The sequence below is a fragment of the Rutilus rutilus genome (assembly GCF_951802725.1).
Source record: "Rutilus rutilus genome assembly, chromosome: 6".
Taxonomy (NCBI): Eukaryota; Metazoa; Chordata; class Actinopteri; order Cypriniformes; family Leuciscidae; genus Rutilus; species Rutilus rutilus.
The window spans coordinates 2,442,240-2,465,148 of record NC_140214.1 but is presented as its reverse complement, the minus strand read 5'-3'; the positions used below and the strand labels follow the sequence as shown (position 1 = coordinate 2,465,148).

The window sequence follows — 22,909 nt, the reverse complement described above, 5'->3', positions numbered from 1 at the left end:
TTAAGTCAAAATATAAATATATATTTATATATGGCAATATATGATGATGTCCTTGCTGGTATTTTCGATTACACGTAATCAGTCATATAAAATATGTGCAAGTATTTAAAAAAAAAGTAGAGTATATAAGAAATATAAATAAAATATTTAAAAAAAAAAATCAAGGGAATCATGTTTTTTCTACTCGTAATAATGCTGTCGCTGCAATTTTTAAAGGGGTTATATGATGCTTTTAATGTTTTCCTTGTATCTGTTTGTGCGTGTATATGATCTGCAAACTTACAAAGCTCATAGTCTCGCACAAAGCGATTTATTCTGTCTAATAGAGAACACTGATCCAGATAATACGTCCTCAAACATCCACAACACAATGTGAAATACAGGCATAATGCCGTCCAAAGACGTACACAAAGACGACGAGAATTCAGGGAATCGTCATCATGTCGCATCATGTCGTATGTTTGGATGTGCTTTTGCTTTCAGAGGTTAAACATAGTGTCGGTCCAGATCCGGCCCAGATCCGGCACGCGTGGAATCCACATCTGGGCCGACACTATGATGCTGTCTGGGAGGTTACGGTTTATTTATAATGCTAGTCCTGAGCAGTATAACACAAAAGTTTGCTTTTGCAAAATGCATGTTTCAGAGAACAGCTTCCTGAACCTGGCAGAGTAAAACTGTATAGTAAGACTGAAAATGTTCTGCTCAAGTCGAGCAAGTTTGGTTCAGATCAGTCAGCTTGATCATCTGCTCTTTCGGGCTCGAACTGATACGGTATAACCAACCACATTATTACCTGTGTTTAAAAGTGCTTTAGAAGCCTTGGAAGCTGAAGAGATTATAGTAAGGGGTGTAACATTTCCTTGGCCAATCACAATGCACTAGGTAAGATGGCCAATCAGAGCACTTTTGAGTTTTTGTGGGAGGGGCTTTGTTGAAACCAGAACTCAATCCGAGCGTTTCAGACAGACTGGGAATAGAGGTGCTGCAATAATGTAATAATGCTTTTTAAACATTTCATGTTGACCTACTACTCTATTACACCCAATAATCCAAATAATGACCTTTTAGAGTACACTGTAAAAAATAGCTGTTTACAGCAACTTACTGGCAATTTCGGTACAATTTACAAGAGTACTGTAAATCATAAACTACAATTATACTGTAAAATTACACAGCACACCTCTAAAAGCAAAACAAGAATTTACAGTTCTTTACTGTAATCTTTACAGTATGTTACTGTTATTAATATGACGCATATGAGATGCATTTAAACTAAAAATTGGTTATAATGCGAATGATTCATCGATGCACGATTTTTTTGTCATCATTGAATAACTTGCTCCAAATCTGAAAAGACGGTATGATGGTGTTTATTTCTTTTATGTGAAATAATCTTAATTAATAGTCAAATTTCTGTTTAGCTATTGCTATCCTGCCAGTAGTTCATGTAATTGAATGCCTTTAAACAAGACCCATTTCATATAAAAGTTAATGTGTGTTGTCTTGGGCCAGGACACTCTTGAAAAAGAGATTTTTACTGAGTCTCTTCCTGGTTAAAAATTAAATAAAAAATGACATGTAATAGTAAAAAAAAAGCTCCATGTGCTAAAGAAGCATTAGCACTGGAGATGCAGAGATGTTCTGGAGGGTGAACGTGACCTTCAGCCTCTGAGTGTCTGCTGATGTTTGCAGTGAATATGCAGTTTTACTCAGAAATACTTCATAATATGGTTGCGGATGCAGTTTCATGTCTCTACAGTTGGACACAGATAAACTACTGAAATGAGCTGCTAAGCTCTTTTATTCTGCTCTCTGGCCACCTGCATCTAACTAGCTTATCTGATGTATTCAGACGATCAGCATCAGCAAAAACTGACCCCAAATATTCAGACCAATCGCAGTCAGCTTCGTTCCCTCCTTCTCCGTGGCAGAGGGAGCCGGAGAACAGGGTCGTTACTATGGATACAAATTATAAATGCCAACCAGCAGGGAAACAAATAAAAAGCTCTTATGGTCCAGAACGTGTGTGTGTGTGTGTGTGTGTGTGTGTTTAAGTTCACAGAAAACACGTCTTACACTCGCCAGAGAATCGTACAGTAGCCAACATGCATGCATAACTAATGCTTCCCATTCCTGTCTCATATTCTCCAATTTATGAATGCAAGTATGAAAATGTATACCTTGAATGCAATGTAAAAGCATGTATAAATGTAAAATTGAATTACTATTACTAATTACTACGATAAAGAAAAAGCTCACACTTTATGCATTTCTTCAGCGCTCTGTACAGATACAGATTGTTTCAAAGCAGTGATAAGCAGGACAATGACAGTTAATGTTGCAAAATGCATTAATTTCAGCTGTGAAGAAGCTCTACAGGAGACAACTGTGTCAATATATGCTATAAAAACTCATAATCTGCTTGCAAAAACGACAAACACAACAGAAAGTCTGACCGCGTTCTAGATCGAATCTGAGCGTTCGACTATATGAGAAGACTTCAGATGACTTTGGATCAACATAAAATGATGAAATATCATCTTTATATTGTAGTCACTGCGATCATAAGCTGTAATTACAGCTTTAGATATTCAATGTGTCTGTTTAACACATGAAACTTGTGATAAGAAGCAAAGACTCTTCAAAGAGCGCAAGTCTTTTCCTCCACTTTACTACAAGTTATAGCATGAAAAAACATGCATGAACATCAGAAGGAATGTTAAAAGATACAGTACAACTCACTGAAATATATATCATGTCTCATGCAATCTCTAAATCAGTGTTTCAATCGTGGAAAGACGTCAGTAAAACCGCTTGTGAACAATGTCACTTGATATTGCATTTAGGAAAGTCATCCACAGTTCATTAGTTAGCTGTAAAACACTAGAGAGAAGCTTATTTACTGTTAATTATATATGTGTGTTTTTGAATAAATTTGCCATGAAGACAAGTGTTTATGAAAACTACCTTATGTGCAATAAAGTTGCATACAAATTTTTATTATTTTCCCTATTAGCTATTGTTATGATATTGGTATCGGCAGATATCATTCTGAACAATCGGCTATCGGTATATTGGCTGATAAATTTAGTATCGGTGGCGGTGCATCTCTAATTATAACCAAAAAAAAAAAAACACGAGCACATTCATACACACACACTTCTTTCCCCTATTTGTATTTAGAAATACACACATTTCATTTACTGTAACTATTTGCATGAAGCACTTTAGGCATATCGAGCAATCTGATACTTGTCTTTTTGTGTCCGCAGAGATGGCCGTGCGAGAGAGATGGAGAGATAGACATGTGAAGTTCAAGGAGTCCTCTGCGGAGACTGGGAAGAGTGGGATGAGGAGAACAGCCCAAGAGATTGATATGGGAAAGAGAAAGGAGAATCAGCCGAGGTGAGCGGACCAGCGCTGGGTTTTACGACGCGATCGAGTTTCATTACCAAGATACTGTTCCAATCAACACATTATTAATAAATTACACTCAATACAGCTCTCGCTCTCACTCGGTCAGACTCAAAAGATGATTAGCCTTCCTAAAATGTGCCGTGTGTCATTCCTGTGGCACCAAACAGAATTGCACAACTTGATTTTTACATCGTATGTTAGAGCGTGTGTTGCTTGTAAAATAGTGTGTGTGTTAGTGTTGATTCTGGAAGGATTTTTTCCATACATTTTTTCCCATGAAAAACAATCTTTAAAGCGTGATGAGCCATGAACCAGGCCAAGAACCATAACACTGGCGGTGGTTGAGGAGATTCCCCGTTCTATGTAAAGCGCTTTGAGTGCCCAGAAAAGCACTATATAAATGTAATGAATTATTATCATAACATTACAAACTTGATTTGAAGCAAAAAAAGTATTTGAAAATCAGTCAAGACGACAAAACTGAACTTAACGGCTTTAGTGAGGGAAAGAACTACAATCCCATGAAGCATTGCGAATGACATAATCGAATTAAAAACAATGGAGGAATATAAAACTATGCATTTAAAAATGGCGATTCTATCTATAGAAACAATATATTTTAAGTTTATTGCAAAATATGCATATACATACAAGTATACTGAAGGAAGATTGACTCGATTACGTCATTCGCAGTGCTTAATGGGAGTGGGCGGAGCTAAAGAGATCTTGTTTGCTTGTGATTGGTTGAATTTTTGGTACAGCATTGTGGGTAATGTAGTTTTTCAGCACAAATGCCACTGTTAAACACTGTAATTTTAAAAATAAGTTGAATACGGGCTAAGGTGGACGCGGGCTTTGATTGCTAAGGTGTTCTGGGGGGTTTCCAGGTGGTTGCTTTACTCAAGAGTCAAAAACAAACAAACAAACAAAAACACTGTCTGCCATTGGTCAAACAGTCCCGCCCCAACATGATTAGTTGAGTCAGAAGTCGGCAAACAAACAGAATCACTGCGGCTCCTGCGCTTGAGGACGTGTCTCCATTATCTTTAAAATCCTCGTCAAGCATGGATATTTTTAAAAAGGACTTGAAGACTTAGTTATTGTGGCGTTTGATTAGGTCTGAGAACTGCATGATTTTCTTGCTGTCATGTTTTGATGTTATTTTATGTTTCTATTTTAGAGTTATTTACTATTTATGGACAGCACTTTGGTTCATTCTAATGGTTTTGAAAGTGCTTTATAAATCAAAGTTGAGTTGAGTTGAGATCAGTGTTTTAAAAGCATCACTTTTCAAGAAGTCAAACACTGATTTAAAGTGAATATTAGGGGAAAGTATTCAAAGAAAGAGTTCGGCACACACTTCACCGTGTAAGTACATAATGGTGGCTCTTGTACAGATGAATCTTTCGTGTTTCTGTGTTCCCACGCACTGATTTGTGGTCTCATTATGTCTGGCCGCTTTGTTTCAACGCTCTCTTTAAGTCGAGCGCATCTCAGTGCCCGTCTGCCAGCGTTCGCCCGTCGCTGTGAAGAGCATCTGGCTGGCACCACAACACACAAAATGGCGGCTACTTCTGCCAACCAGCCGTTTCCCTCCAAAAGATGGCGTCGTCTTCCACCGTTTGCCATCTGTGCGACCGTTAGCGGTTCATAAACTCTGTCTAATTGCATTTGCATATCCTTGATTTAGCTGAAGACAGGGGGGGGGGGTCCGCTCGTGAACGCGGACCGTGAGCATGCAAATCACTCGACGGGAGAAACAATCCATTCAAAGACGCATTTTCTGTCGCTGACATATGGAAAGTGAGGCATGGCGAGACGGGAGGCCCCTCATATGCAAATCACTCCCTGTAAAGACCAATGAGAGGGAGGGAGACTGAAACGTGACGTCTAATAGGAGGACTGAGAGTAATTAGCTAGTTTGCTCGGAAAGTGCATGTGGTTGATCATGATAGAAAACAACAGATGAGCTTCATAGATTGTGATTTAGAAGCATGTTCTCTTTCGAGGCTCGGGACGCTTTGTTTTAATGAAATATCAATATGTTTCTCTTAAGAAAGAAATAAAGTCAGACACAAATGAATCAAGAGATGTCATGTAGTGGTAGAGCTATAAAATCAATGTGGCTCAGATCATTCGGGCCGCGTGATTGACTGAAATACATCGCGATACAGATTAGTGTGATTAGCAAATAACAAAGGCTGTAATTAATTGAAATAAATGGTTTTAGAGTCATTTTTACAGCTGTGATGTAAAATAAAATAATAATATTTATTATATTTTTTTGGAGTACTAGATTTTTGATTTTACAGTAAAACAATACAACTGTAATATGTATTATTTTTGTTTGATATTTTAATTTAGTAATAATAATAAAAAAATTATAATAAAAGTAATTATTATTATTATTATTAAATAATATATGCTTATTTAACAGTAAAATACAAGAGTAATATTTATTATTTTAATTTAGTATTAGTAATAAAATGACAATAATAGTAATTTGATATTATTATTTTATTTTTCTCTAGAACTAGATGTTTTATTTTATGTATATAAACAATACAACTGTAATATGTATTTTTTTGTTTAATATTTTAATTTAGTAATAATAATAATAAAATGATAATAATAGTAATTTATGAATTTTATTATATATTTTTAAATACTAGGTGTTTATTTAACAGTAAACTACAACAATCATGTTTCTTATTTTAATATTTTAATTTAGTAATAATAATAAAATGATAATAATAGTAATTTATTAATATTATTGTTATATATTTTTAAATACTAGATGTTTATTTACAGTAAAATAATACAACAGTCAAATTTTTTTTTAATACTGAAATTTAGTAATAATAATAATAATAATAATAATAATAATTGTAAAATCGATTTATAATTTTTAAATTGCAATTGGAATTTTTATCAGAAAGAAAAAAGGAGACATTTTATCTTTTCTTTTTTTCTCTCCAAATGGTGCAGCACGAGTTCATCCTGAGATCTTTGACCTTTGACCTCTGATTGAAGACTTTCATATCTGGGCAGATCTGAGCCGAGTTTGAGTCGCTGTTGAGATCTCATCTAAAACTACGGCTTCAGGAAAAGTGTCCATTCTCTCTCTGTTCATGTTCAGTGATGTCTGTGTGGAAGAACTGAGACGTTAGAGACGCCAGTGTAAGCGTGAGGTTCTGTCCACTGTCAGTGTCTTGAAATGAACTGGGTCTAAGACAGTTTTAAATTAGTTTCTAATTCTGCCGCGACACGTTTATTTATAGATGAAGCGAAGCTGTCAGAGATGTAGGACAGAATCCGTGTGTTTCGTTCCCCTTGTGGAAACACGGAGACTTTGACGTCCTCCTGTGGGTTTGAGGACAGAGATGAAACTCAAACATCCACTTTATTCATCAGTCGGCCGAACTGAACGTCACTGTCCCCGATCCTCATGTTGTGTTATAAAACTCTTTTTAAAACTGGAGACGCATGCACACATTTCAGTGTGTTCAATTCAGTGTGTTAACTGCTGTTTCTTGGTATTAATTGTGAAATTGTATAGTTTCTACACCAAATTCTGACGACGCACACACTCAACTTTACAGTTTGAACATCACTGACACTAACATGCGATACTGACAGCAATACTGACAGTGATGCATGACTTAGCAAACAACACTACTTATATAATCAACATACAGCATGTTTTGTTAATATACAGTGTGCAATGGTGGAGACAAGTGTGTGTGCGTGAGTGTGTGCTTGTGTATAAGGTGTGTGTGTGCGAGTGAGTGTGTGCGAGTGAGTGTGTGCGAGTGAGTGTGTGTGTAGTGTACCTACTTAACTATATTTTGGGGACATATTTGTACTCAGAAGTGACTAAAACTGACAAAATCTCCCAAATCCTCCATTAAGGGACGTCCTCACTTGTAAATCTGTTATAAAAATAAAGTAATTGAAGTTTTTTTTTTTTAATGTAAAAATGCAGAAAGTTTTGTGTGATAAGTAGGTTTAGGGGTCGGGTTAGAGTGTGTGTGTGTGTGATGAGGAGGTTTAGGAGTAGAGTTAGTGTGTGTGTGTGTGTGTGTGTGTGTGTGTGTGTGTGTGTGTGTGTGTGTGTGTGTGTGTGATGAGTGGGTTTAGGGGTAGAGTTAGTGTGTGTGTGTGTGTGTGTGTGTGTGTGTGTGATGAGTAGGTTTAGGGGTCGGGTTAGAGTGTGTGTGTGTGATGAGGAGGTTTAGGAGTAGAGTTAGTGTGTGTGTGTGTGTGTGTGTGTGTGTGTGTGTGTGTGTGTGTGATGGGTAGGTTTAGGGGTCGGGTTAGAGTGTGTGTGTGTGTGTGTGTGTGGTGGGTAGGTTTATGAGAAGAGTTAGTGTGTGTGTGTGTGTGTGTGTGTGTGTGTGTGTGTGAGTGTGTGTGTGATGGGTAGGTTTAGGGGTCAGGTTAGTGTGTGTGTGTGTGTGTGTGTGATGGGTAGGTTAGTGTGTGTGTGTGTGTGTGTGTGTGTGTGTGTGTGTGTGTGTGTTGGGTAGGTTTAGGGGTCAGGTTAGTGTGTGTGTGTGTGTGTGTGTGTGTGTATGTGATGGGTAGGTTTAGGGGTCAGGTTAGTGTGTGTGTGTGTGTGTGTGTGTGTATGTGATGGGTAGGTTTAGGGGTCAGGTTAGTGTGTGTGTGTGTGTGTGTGTGTGTGTGTGTGTGTGTGTGTGTGTGTATGTGATGGGTAGGTTTAGGGGTCAGGTTAGTGTGTGTGTGTGTGTGTGTGCGTGTGTGTGTGAGATGAGTAGGTTTAGCGGTAGAGTTAGTGTAAGTGGAGAGAATATACAGTTTGTACAGTATAAAAACCATTACATCTAGGAATGTCCCCATTTAGATAGCTAAGTAAATGTGTGTGTGCGAGCGTGCATGCGTGTGTGGTTACAGAAAATGTCGCTTGTGCCTGACGTGAGTTTGTCTGTTCCGGTGTGTGTGTGTGTGTGTGTGTGTGTGTGTGTGTGATTAGGGAGCGAAGGGGGTTTGCACTTGAACATGAGGGGTTTGGGGTTCATGTCTGGGGTAGTTTTAGGGGAGGGGGGTGTCTGTCTGTGTCTGAATGAAACCCATTAAAACCATCCACGTGTGTGTGTGTGTGTGTGTCGCGAAGACAGAATAGTGTCTGGATCGGTGCATGTGTCCATTAGCATACTCTTCACTGGCTGAACATATGCCATTCAGTCTGAACAGATGCAATGACAAACACACATGCAAATGACTCTTAAGCTCCGCCCCCTGCAAAACACAAGCTATAAATTCAGTGTATCACGCGTGTGCTGTGTGTGTTTGGGGGTCGCAGGACCATCGCATTCGCCAAATGTGATGCACAAAACACACTAAATAGTAATGATGTCACAGCATCCTGCGCATGACGGCAGCCAATCAGATCACAGCAGGAACAGGAAGTGGATGAGAGATGCTGACTGCACCCTTTATGTGCTGAAAAGGAATTAAAAACTAAATGGGCCTGAAATAATAATAATAAGAAGAAGAAACTTGAATCATCAAAAATGTAATTTTGTTTTTATAGACATTGAATGATGGATTAAATGTGTAAAAGTGGCAAAAGCAATCAAACATTAAAGCTTTAAGAAACATTATATAATGCTTAAAAGGTCAGCTGTCCGTGCACTTTAAGAAATTGATACTTTTATTCAGCAAGGATGCATTAAACTGATCAAAAGTGACAGTAAAGACATTTATAATGTTACTAAAGGTTTCTATATCCAATAAATGCTGTTCTTTTGAACTTTCTATTCATTAAGGAATCCTTAAAAATAAAATGCATCACTGTTTCCATAAAACTATGAAGCAGCTCAACTGTTTTCAACATTGATAATAATCATAAATGTTTCTCGAGCATCAAATCATCATATTAGAATGATTTGTGAAGGATCATGTGACACTGAAGACTGGAGTAATGATGCTGAAAACTCAGCTTTGATCACAGGAATAAATTACACTTTACAATATATACACATAGAAAACACTTATTTTAAATGGTAATAATATTTCACAATTTATACTGTATTTTTGATCAACTAAATGCAGCCTTGATGAGCAGAAGAAACATTTTTTAAATCATACCGACCCCAAACTTTTGAATGGTATTGTATATCCTAAAAAAGATTTTCTTCCCTATCGTGAAGTTTATCCGAGTGAAACGGCTTCAGTAACAAGAACAAATGTGGGCGGGGCTTGATTGTGTCTGTGAGGAACTGATTGGATGGTTGTGGTTTGCGATTGGCTGATCTCGTGTGAGTGACAGGTTATAGCCCCGCCCACATCATCAGAGAAAGAGAAGAGATGCTGCAAGAGGAACTTATTCTGATTCCAGATTTACATTTAAAACAATAACAATGTATACGGATAAATTATTTACATTCACACTTTATTTTAAGGTGTCATTGTTACAGTGTAATTATATATTTAAGTACTGAGTAATATTAAGCAACTACATGTACTTACTATAGGGTTAGGGTAGGATTAGGGTTTGGTTGAGGGTTAGTTGCATGTAATTATGCATAATTTACTGTTATTACTATGGTGAGTGCATGTAACATATGTAACAAGGACACTGTAAAATAAAGTGTTACCCAGAAATGAACAGCACTTCACCTCAACAAGAAACATGATCAATGCACCAATGTTTAAATAGTAAACTGAATAGTTATGCTGGACTGTGTGACTGTGTGAATGAGTGTGTAATGCTGAGCATCATGACACACAAACGCCTCTAACCTTCCGTCGCCTCGCAGCTTTCCTCAAATTAAACGAGTATTTGAGGCTCGGATCTCGCGCCGCGCTTAATTTCCAGCGCTACGCTAGAGAAGTTCAGGGAGTTGGTGATTATTAATCTCAGAAGGGGGCCGCTGGACGTTTGTGGACAGACAATGTGTGTCTAGACGGCTCTGAACGTAAATATTCAGTCGAACGCTCGTCCCGAGTGCTTTTGTGGGGCTCGTCCCGAACCGTGGGAACGCTTGAGCGAGAAGGGCCCTAGAGGTCAAGGTCACAGCGAGGCCCTCGTCTGTATGGCTGCCCTCGTCTGGGCCTGAATGCAAATGAGCCGCTCTGATTAATAAGCAGCGAGAGTGTGTGTTTGCTCAAGTTCACGCTGCTTTTATGAGACACACGATGACTTTTGTGATGCGGTCTGATGTACTGTTCATTTAGAGTCTCTCTCTCTCTCTCTCTGTTGTGTGTGTGTAATCTGACGTTTATCTGTCGCCGTGGTAATGCTCAGAATTCTGAAGACTCGTTACATCCAGGCGTCTTTAATCACTCGGAACTTTCATGTCATTTGCCGCTTTATTTGGAATCTTAAGAAATTCTGTTTTGAACAGAATCAGTTCATATTTCAGACCAAAATCAATTAAATAAAGACATTATATTTTGAATAAAGAAGAGCGTTTTTTTGTATTGCGACATTTTTTATGACAAACAAGCACAATTTCCCCTTAAATACAGTAGAATCAAACTAGTATGAAAAATTATATAATTATATATTACATGTTATTATAATTATAACTAAAGTATTTATTTGTATGATCATTCATAATAATTGCACAATTCTTCATACCAGTTTCATTCTATTGTAATGAGATTACTGTATTAATAATAATAATGACATTACAATATTTACATCATGTTTGTATTTGTTTTACCGCATTTAGTTTGATTTAATTAAAAAATGATTGACTTTCTTATCATAATGAAGTATTACTATAAATTACTGAAAAAATACTGTGAATCTAATAAGAATAACTCAACATTAAAATGTCCATATGCATTACAGTAATGCAAATATGCTTCACTTTCATTAAAATAATGTCAGGATGCATACAGTCTTCATGATCTTAAAATAGGCGTTTTTTTATGCAAAATATAATCACTTTTGATTTTGGGGTGAAATGTGAATCAAGCATGAGTTATAATCTTACAAGTTTTCCCACTTCACATCATTCAAACACATTTTTATTGAAAACACCTAAATGAGGTTCAAACATTATTAAACACGACATCACCAATAAATGTTCATCACCTGTGTTGTATATGTTCATACACACAAACGCACATAATGTGTTATATATCTACACATTTTAATCAGATACGGACAGCACTAGTATAGAGCTACAAAATCAATATGGAAAGCAGCCCAGATTATTTGCTGATAAATGTTTGAGGCTTGTTTTTGAGATCTTTTCTGAAACGTGAGATTACTGAGGTCTTTTTCTCATGATAAACTGTATAAATGTGAGTTGGCTCTTGTGTGAGAGCGCTGGAGGGAATGTGCAGTTAAACACGAGCACGCCATTAACTGTAAATGCACTGGATGTTAAACGACATGCTGTCGTTAATTCTTTAAGCAGAGAAGACATTACCTCATCAGGAATGCTTCATTTACTCGGCACAACGCTCTCAATAGATCTCTCTCTCTACGCATTCAATTCTATTGAGCTTTATTGGCGTGACTAAAACATTCTAATGTTACGATCTGTAGCCTAAACAGCATCTATTTGGATAAAATAATAGCAGTAGTTTTGTTCATGGAGCAACTTCAACATTTAGTGTTAGTGAGTTTTTCTAACACCGTGTCCTAACTACAGAGATGGTGCTCGATGCAGAGCCAAATGGGAGGAGCCAGAGGGGAGGAGCTCCTCCCCTCGCTGGAGCTCCAGCTTCACCCTGACCTGCCGTGTGCGGACAGATCGTACATTCTGGCAATGTCGTAGGCTATGTCATTAACGTGATAGGCCGTTTCTTTAAGCTTTTTCCTTCTCCATATCTTCCCAAGAAACTGTGGCATATCGCTAAAATGCAAACGCATATCAAGCTGATCTTTTGCTATTTATCTTGGCCTCACTGTAGAAGTAACCATGGCAACTGATAGAGTTACCACCTAAAATGGCGGCGCCTTCCCGGAATGCAACGCTGCGGGAAAAGATCGTGACGTAACTCTTTGATAGCGAGAAAGTTAACCTGCGCATGCGCGGCCCCGCCCACTAAATCCAGCGAGGGGAGGAGCTGGAGCTCTAGCTCCTCCCATTTGGCTCTGCATCGAGTACCACTTGTAACTACACGCGATAAAAGCATCTTTTCCATGTCAGAGTGTGTGTCCTATCCAGCCGCGACAGCGACACGCGACGATTCTAGTTTTGAAACGGTTTCTATTTTTCTGCGACGTCGCGCTGGACCAACAAACACAAAGTGTGGCGATGATAATCTCAGGTGCTGTTTATGTGCTTTATTTAATGTTAAAAGCGTGTCATGTGACTTTGAACATCATTTAGTGCTCCAGCTTTGTGGCTGTAAAAGCAACAGTGGATAATTCACCTCAGATCTTGAAATTAAACAAATTGAAACAAGAACGTTCAAACTGTGAACAAACAAGTGTATTCTTTGACAAAGATTGTTTTAGTAACTCAGTAGTCTATGTATTTTTAATTATGTTTAAATGGTGTAATATTTGTGAATTTGATTATGTAGCGACTTATCCATTTTCTTGCGAGTGCCGTCAAGATTACTCTCTGGTGCCGCAAGACTCCGCCCACACGCTGCTCTGATTGGCTGACTCCGCCCACACACAGTTCTGATTGGCTGTGGGTTTTGGTTGATTTTGACACATCTCGCAGTCGCATCTAGTGTGGACAGACAAATTATTTGTCGCTGGAATCTTATCACATCGCATCTGGTTATGACACAGTGTTTTCTGAACTCAGTAATGCCGCTTTAGTGCTCATCTCCTCCTCCTCGTCATCAAACTTCATCTCTTTTCTCCCGCCCGCTGCTTAAAACCTTTCCAGCATGTCAAGAAAGCGTCCCCTCAGCTGGGGCTCCTATAGGGCCCGCAGGGTTTCACGTTCCCCCTCCTGTCCATCATATCTCAGGATCTAGAAGATGATTTATCGGGTGGCATGAGGACGACGAGGGCTGACAAACACTCATGCAGAGTTTTTTGTGGATTTGTGGCCTGACACACACATTCATGAATTTGGGTAATAGTTGCATGACCACAAAGTAATCATCCATACTGTTTAAAAATAATTAAAGGCAACACTTTACAATAAGGTTCATTAGTTAACTTTAGTTAATGTATTAACTGACATGAACTAATAATGAGCAATACATTTGTTGCTGTATTTATTCATCTTTGTTAATGTTAATAAAAATACAGCTGTTCATTGTTTGTTCATGTTAGTTCACAGTGCATTAACTAATGTTAACAAATACAACCTTTGATTTTAATAACGTATTAGTAAATGTTAAAATTAATTTCAACTAAGATTAATAAATGCTGTATTGAAGTATTGTTCATTCTTAGTTCATGTCAACTAATGTAGTTAACAGATGGATGGATGGATGGATGGATGGATGGATGGATGGATATTGGATGGAAGGAAGGATGGAAGGATTGGTGGATGGAAGGTTGGATGGATAAATGGATGGATGGATATTTGATGGATGGATAAATGCATGGATGGATGGAAGGATGGATGATGGATGTTAAAATATAGTGTATATATGGCAGGTGTTGGATTCGCGCTCCTGAAGTCTTGGTAAACTTTACAGGTGTGCAGAATAAGTCATAAATAGATTCGGCTGAGCTGTGGGCCTGTATGGGGTCAGTTTCTGCTTTCTCATCACTACATTATATTTGGAAGCAGATGACCCGTGCGTTTGTGCCACCTGCGTTTACCGTCTGGCATATGGACCGGACACCTACAAACCCAGGGGTCCTCGTATCAGTGCTGGGAGGACAAGCTCGAATACTCGTCGTTCAGAATGGAATACTAGTGTACTGCATGCATGAACTGCTTATAGTTTTTCTTAAGCATATATAGCATGTGAAAGTATGCAGTAAACAATAATATTTCACACTGTTGTCAAATGATCCAAAAAAGGTTATTTTTTATGTATTTTTGAATATAATATCATTACTCTAGTCACATGATCCTTCAGAAATCACTCTAATATGATGTGTTGATGCTCAAGAAACATTTATGATTATTATCAATGTTAAAAAAAGCTGAAACTGATACATTCTATTTTTCAGGATTCTTTCTATGAATAGAAAGTTCTAAAGAACAGCATTTATTTGAAATAGAATATTTTGTAACATTATAAATGCCTTTACTGTCACTTTTGATCAATTTAATGCGTCCTTACTGAATACTTTTGAATGGTAGTGTAAGTGTGTAGTATTTATACACTATATTACTATACTATATATAAAAATACGAGTAGCATTAACTTTAGTGTTTCAGATCTCTGTCTACATCTGTGTATCTTCACCGAATGAAACAGTACGGGCGACGTCATTGGAGAAAGTGACTGATTTAAGAGCAGTGTGTGTGTGTGTGTGTGTGTGTGTGTGTACGTGTGTGTGTGTGCCGTACCATCAGTATTTGCCCTCTGGGTCTCATTTCATGGTTTAAAAAAAGATAATGAAAAGCTCTGTGAAAATGGTCTATTAAAACTGCAGATCTCCTATTAACACACACACAGACGAGAGACAGAAACTCTCGAGCTCGACCTCGTTCTGTGTGTCTCCAGAGGATCCAGAGCGGTCAGCAGAAATAGTTTGACCCAACACACACACACACACACACACACACACACACACACACACACACACACACACACACACACACACACTGAAGAGAGGGATATAGATCAACACACTTCCACAGTTGATTAATCACAGTACATTAAGACAGTTGTTAAGTTTTCTGAAACTTCGTTATGTGTAAACATGCAAATCAGGCAGTATCTAATTAAATCTGCACTAATTTGCATACATTTCCAGAAAATAAACCTGAACGTTGGATAAAGCCAGGCTAAAAATTCTTGTTTCATTTTGTTGATGTGTTAGAGTTAAAGGTCTTTACTGAGGGGATTCTGGATATCTCTTTTCATCACTGTATAAAACTGTTAAGAGTCATGAAAAATACATATTCATCATGTTTTTAGGAATAAAATGTTCTATAAAGTTGTCTGAATGATGTATGAAGAAACCCCTCTATAAAAACCTTCAGAATATAGATGGGAATAAAACTGTAAAATTTGGTGTGTGTAAGTGTTACTAAAGTGGCTGTACATTCGCTACAATATTTAATAATCTTCGTTAACTGTTCATTGTTAGTTCATGATAACTCCATTAAATAATATTAAAGTCCATCTGAGGTGAAAATCCAGTTTTTAATGTTGTTTAAATGTTTTTTTTAATATGCTCTAAGTCAAAACGTGTAAACTCATAAGTCGACACCATTGCTGAGTATTTCCTCCTTAAAACTGCAGTGAACCAAAGACAGTCTCAAAAACACGCTTTGAAATCGCTGGTGTATCTGACGTCACAAACTACCTTGTAACCAATCAGATCAACGTGTGATCGTCAACCAGTGGATCTCTGAGCTGAGTGAGTGAGTGGAGGCGGGGCTCATTTGCATATTCATAGAACCACGTATACTAAATGAGGCAGGGGTGTCGAGTTACATTCAAGATATTTTAAGGCATGAAGAAAAAAACGTTTAAATATGTAATTTTGGTGATCAAAGATGAGTTTTAAGGGATGAAATTATTGACTTTCACAGATAGGCAACAACTTTTCAACATTTTAATAATGCATTAGTAAATACTGAAATTAACATTAAGATTAATAAATGCTTTAGAAGTATTTTTCAGAGTATAGTGTAACTCACCATTAATATTTGTGCTGAATTTCCTAGTAGTTTCTGTCTCTCTCTGCGCTGAGAGTTGGGTTTGTGCAGTGGATGCAGAATAAAGGATTTCTGGGGTTTAACAGACAGGCTGTGACCTCTGACCCCAGTCACCGGGGGGGTGCGGTTCCCATAGGCTGGTGTGTGTGTGTGTGTGTCTCTTCTGCCGTAGTGGTGCCGTAGCCTTCATTCACTGCACAGTCACGGCCTCTTAATGCAGCTCACAGTCTGATTCAGTGGAGGTGTGATCCGATGACATGTGTTTTTAATGAGGGGCGACGTCTTTGTTGGCCAGACACAATATACCGGCGCTGGAGAATGAGAACGGTCCCGCGTGCAAAATCACACTAGATGTTTTTTTCTTTTAATCTGTCACTCTCTTGTTTCTCTACCTCTTTCTCAGAGTTAAAGGGGTGGTATAATGCCCCCTTTCACAAGATGTAAAATAAGTCTCTGATGTCCCCAGAGTGTGTGTGTGAAGTTTAAGCTCAAAATACCCCACAGATATTGTTATACAGCATGTTAAAGTTGTCACTTTTTGAGGGTGAGCAAAAACACACAGTTTTGTGCCTGTCCCTTTAAATGCAAATGAGCTGCTGCTCCCGGCACAGGGGGCGGAGCTTCAAGAGCTCATGTCCTTTTACCTCACACACACATGCACTGAACATTTCAAAAACTATTAGCCTTTTATGTTCAAACCGGAGTCAGACTAAAGTTAGAAAAGTGAAATCATAATCAACCACCCCTTTAAACTTCCGTTCATTGTCAAATACAGCAAAGATATGGAAAAGAAGTGCCCTAGAAAAGTGGTTTGCTCTGTCACATGCACCAATGCTACATTTTTCTAAACGTCATAATCATTTGCAAGTATTCTTAACTTCAATGAGCTCACTATTTCTGCCTTAAATTATTTTTAACACAACATTTTTTTTTAGCTAACAGTGATATTGTATTCTGAAATACATAACTTAGACAGTTACCTCTGATTACAGATCACTGTAAATTGTTATTGTGAAAACGCTATACAAATAAATGTGAATTGAATTGAATTGAATTGTTACAGCCTGTGATAATGTCGTCACAAACCAGATCGCAGTGCTTCCCGTTTAACAAACGGTTTGTGAAAGCACGGGTGAGTTAGGAACTGCAAATCACGGTTTCCACAGAAATATGAAGCAGCACAACAGTTTTCAACATTGATAATAATCATAAATGTTTCTCGAGCATCAAATCATCATATTAGAGTGATTTCTGAAGGATCATGTGACACTGAAGACTGGAGTAATGATGCTGAACATTCAGCTTTGATCACAGGAATAAAGATGTTTAATAACTAAAACATAAATTAAAAAAACTTAAATCAAGTCTCATGAGCTTTTTCTCGTATTTAAAAAGATCTCAGACACAATCAGACAAGATCATCATCAGTGTTCAAATGAACACACACATCACACACATAAATACATACACCTGCTGTTCATGTTTAAGTGTCTTTCTAATACAGATCAGCTCTCAGACACACTTATATTCCCCTCAGTCTCTCTCACACACACACACACACACACACACACACATCCAGACAGTCTGAAAGTGCTAACTAGACACCCTCCACCCCCAAACACACACACACACACACACACACACACACACACACACACACACACACACACACACACACACACACACACACACACACACACACACACACACAGTAGTCTACATATTCAGACGTTCAGCTCTATTATGTCTACAGACGTTTACACACATCTGTCAGTCAAAGTAAAGTGTGTGTGTGTCTGTGTGTGTGTGTATACAATATAAAAAGTGTTTGTGTGCATATATAGACAGACAGGTTGATTCAGCAACTTTAAAGGCTACACAGATTTATAAAGTTAAAATTAGACAAACCTATAAAAATGCTTATGAAATAAAATGCCAGTTTGATTTAAAACATTATTCCAGGTGTAGAAATATTCATGAATGTGATGTTAAAGATGTTAAATATGGTGTATTTGATGCCGTTTATGATCTGTGTGCTTCCGTTAAGATGAGGCGGAGCTGTTGACCCTGATCTCCCAAAAATAATGATGTCTGAGACTAAACACACACACACACACACACACGACCTCTGTGTCTGTCTATAGGCTCAGGTCACTGCACAGTCTGTCTGGCCGCTCAAACACACACACACACACACACACACACACACTCTCTGTCTGGGTTCCGAACGTGACCTTTGGATCCGGGGCAAATTCTGTGTCGGGACCCCCTGAGACCCAAATAACACGACCCACGGGACAATAAAACACACACACACACACACACACACACACACACCCTCTCTCACACACACTCAAACTCTCTCTCACACACACACTCAAACTCTCTCACACACACACCCTCACACACACACCCTCTCTGCATCCATTTTTTTGTAAGGGCGTGTATAATATTGAATAATATAAATACTAATACAGACACATAATGACGGACTGATGTTGTGTTTATGCTCTTCTCCACAGTAAAGACGTGAAAGACAAACTACGACGACCTGACCTGATGATGAGATCCTCTGTCGCCCTGAAGATTCACTGATGTCACTTCCTGTGCCGCCGAACAGGAAGACGGATGAATATAACGTCACCTGAGGACTGAAGAAACACAGGCCATCAGACACAGGTTTGGGGGAAACACATTCTGGATATCTGCTGTTGTACCATCATCACCTGCAGAAGCACATGGAGGTTCGCACACACACACACACACACACACACACACACACAGCAGTTTAGGGAAAGCAGGTAAGGGAATCTAAAAATGCACATGCTTTTATTTTGTTAAACATGCTTAACAGCTATCTCTCTCTCTCTCTTTCTCACACACACACACACTCTCTCTCTCACACACGCACACACACACACGCGCACACACACGCGCACACACACACACACACACACACACACACACACACACTCTCTCTCTCTCTCTCTCTCTCTCTCTCTCTCTCCTCAAGCACTCTGTATGAATTATAGAATCTGTAAATGAATATTTTAATAACTTTTGGACCTGTAATGTAAAGACCCATAGAAGCTTTCATTCACCCGATTCAATAAATAATACTGAAATGAGCAAAATAATATCAGTAAAGCTGTAATTCATCATTTAAACCTTGAATAATACTGAATATGTGATGATATTAAATAAAGCATCTACTTATATAACTCTGTGTGGTGTGAGTATTTAACATCGTGTGTCATTATGTATAAAGGGAAAACCGTCATGAATGTTTTGGGTATTTTATGGATGTGTTTGTATAGTGTGTTTGTGCATCTTTCTTTACAATAAATTACACTTAACAATACAATGACATTCAGACATGTTTAAGTGCAACTTCACAGTTTCAATCACTTCAGGCTGTTGAGGAAGAGAGAGAACGAGCAAACGCTGTTAAATGCTCTAATGGTTTAATCTTAATCTTAATATATATCTCTTCTTGTCAGCTGGTTAGATGTTGTTGGACACAGACAGTAAAACACTTTATCAGGCAAAAATTATGTGCTGAATTTACACAGAATAAAAGTTGACAGTTTGGTGAATTCACCTCTACACCTGAAAGTCCTTTATGTTCATGGTTTATTCATTTACAACCAAGTCATTAAGATTGAATCTATATACACTGAAATAAATAATGTAGAAATTAATGAGTAGAAATAACAGAAATGGCCCAACACACACACACACACACACACACACACACACACACACACACACACACATTAGTGTGTAGCCTATTTTTAAAACATTTTACAAAAAAAGTTTATTTTTAGTCAGTTACAAATAAGTTACAATTTCATATTGGGAACTACGGAAACCCAAGGTAATAGCGTTTCCAGCATAACACAATTATTTTATCGTGGTTTTTAGTTATTGTTACGCTTCACGAAAGAGAAATACGTCACTCACGTTTCTCTCGTCAGCCGCAAACCTTTGATCAGCGCCTGTCAATCAATCATCATTCAATCTGCCGTTTTACTGCATCATAAACTCCTTCTTCTCAAGTGTCTTTTACTGTCTCCAGGCCAACAAAACATCTTTAGAGAAAACTTCGAGAATCGAGATAAACTTCGACCAAACAAAACAGACTCCAATCATAACGCATGGCCTCTGGGGGCTTCCGTAGAAAACATGTCAAGAAATGCTTAAAACATGCTTTGGTGAACAGATGATTGTCAATAGATTAAATCAAAGAAAACATCATATCACACGTAAAAAATCAATTTCAACTTTTTGGTTAATAGTAGTACATATATCAAATACATATATCTGAATATTAGAAAATATATTAGAATAAAAACTAAAGTGTAGGCCTATTTGCATATGCATTAATATTCTAAACATTATTCAGATTTTGTATTATTTTGTATTTTTTTTACGTTTTTAATGTATTATATGCTAATTGTGTGATGTACTGATTTCCAAATCAATCTGTTCTTTTCATGCATTTTGAGCCAATGGCCCTTTAAATGGAATAACAAAGATAATTTAATTTCCGTGTGGACACGCCCCCTTTCCGACATCCTCCAGTCAGCTGTTTCCATAACTGTGATGTCATTTCCTGTGAGTTACAGTGAGTCTCCATATGTACATTCTTTTATTGGAGCTTTTATTGCAAGTTCATTAAACATATATATGATCTATCCATCCATCCATCTATCTGGCCACAGGTCACTTGTTATTGAACATTTTCCTGATTGCAGCATCAAAACAGGATCTTATGTGTGTTTGTTGAGAAAGTATTGTGCTGTTTTCCTGACTGGCATCAGGTGTGACGTCACACTGTTGTCTTCAGTGACTGTCATCAGTGCAGAGGAGAGTGAGGCCTGTAGTTCAGCATCAGTGTCCCAGCGGCGGCTGCTGTGCTCTACATTATTCATGAGCTATTTGAATACATGCAAATACATTGGCACAGCGCCAGGTACCCATGGCAACGACCGGTGACCCCGCCCCCAGCCAGCATCAGCACCAATCAGCATCAGTCCTGCGTGTCTGCGCGTCTCAACATCAGGGAAATAAACATTCAAATCACTGACATGAGACAATGATTAAATCAACAACGATTATATTATTAATATTATTATGGGTTTTAAAATATGTTGTTGAGGTTCTTAAAATTTGGGTTAACTTAAAAGACTCAGATGAAATATTAGAAGTAAAAAATGAAATATAACGGGTTTATCAGGTCAGGTTCAGGGCATCGACACACTCGGGAGATCCTTCAGGATCAGAGGGTCTGCAGCGCCATCTAGTGGAGAAAACATCGGCTTCTGTGTTCAAATCTGCACATTCATATTTGTCCATTTTGAAATCAAATCTGATTAAACTGATTAAAATAACCCCAGTGATAATAATGTGGTGATAATGAATTTAATGTTTTTGAAAGAGTCTCTTCTGCTCACCAAGGCTGCATTTATTTAATTAAAATACAGTGAAAACAGTGAAATATTATTATAATGTAAAACAGCTATTTTCTATGTGAATATATAGTAAAATGTAATTTATTCCTGTGATCAAAGCTGAATGTTCAGCATCATTACTCCAGTCTTCAGTGTCACATGATCCTTCACAAATCATTCTAATATGATGATTTGATGCTCAAGAAACATTTATGATTATTATCAATGTTGAAAACAGCTTCATATTTTTGTGGAAAACCGTGATTCATTTTATTTTTCAGGATTTTCTGATTAATAGAAAAGTTCAAAAGAACAGCATTTATTTGACATCTTAACATTATAAATGTATTTACTGTCACTTTTGATCAACTTAATGTGCCCTCGCTGAATACAATATTAATTTCTTTCAAACTTATGAATGGTAGTGTAAATAGACAAGTTCAGTACATGCACTATATGATGTCATATAGAGGAGATCGGGGCAAGTTGTCACAGGGTCTGTATCTCAGTAACTGTCAGGTTTTGAATCAAAAGCATTAAAACACACGTTTTTCTCTTACAGTTCCTCAAGTCGGAATAATTTGTGTGCATTCTTCAAACTAAAATAAATATTATCATTAATATCTGCTGGCTTATGAATGCAATTAAATCACACTGACATAAAGATAAGAGTCACTGTATTAATGATGAAGGGAGATTTGAACTGTGCTCAGGATCTTTCATATGCTGTAGTTAAATATAGTTCATTAATTACAGTGCATGTTGTGCAAAACAGTGGTTTGAGATCGTTGTGCAACTCTTAGTACATTCATGATTTTAAGTCAGCCTGAAAAGTATAGCTTATGTTATGGAAAATGGCTAGACAGTATTTTCAAGGATATTCTTCCCAATGTTAAATTTAATGGGGACATTAAATTTAATATTCAACAAAAATATTAATATTAATATTCAACAAAACAAGAACTGAACTGAGCTGGACGATGATATCACGGTTTACTCCAGATATATATATATATATATATATATATATATATATACACACACACTACCGTTCAAAAGTTTGGGGTCAGTAACAATTTTCAATGTTTTTAAAAGAAGTCTCTTCTGCTCACCAAGGCTGCGTTTATTTGATAAAAAAACAATAAAAAAAACAGTAATATTGTGAAATATTATTCCAATGTAAATCAGCAGTTTTCTATGTGAATATACAGTAAAATGTAATTTATTCCTGTGATCAAAGCTGAATTTTCAGCATCATTACTCCAGTCTTCAGTGTCACATGACCCTTCA

At 37.5% G+C, this 22,909-nt stretch overlaps 1 long non-coding RNA gene across 1 annotated transcript in view; it reads left to right on the top strand.

The window, feature by feature from the left end:
• LOC311292368 overlaps nucleotides 1-18,802 on the top strand; it is a 32,480-nt gene extending 13,678 nt beyond the window's left edge. Inside the window, exons 3-4 of the long non-coding RNA XR_014627711.1 lie at nucleotides 3,276-3,408; nucleotides 18,689-18,802. This is a non-coding gene — a long non-coding RNA (uncharacterized lncRNA). The remainder of the gene's footprint in view (nucleotides 1-3,275; nucleotides 3,409-18,688) is intronic.
• Nucleotides 18,803-22,909: the final 4,107 nt, after the last annotated feature.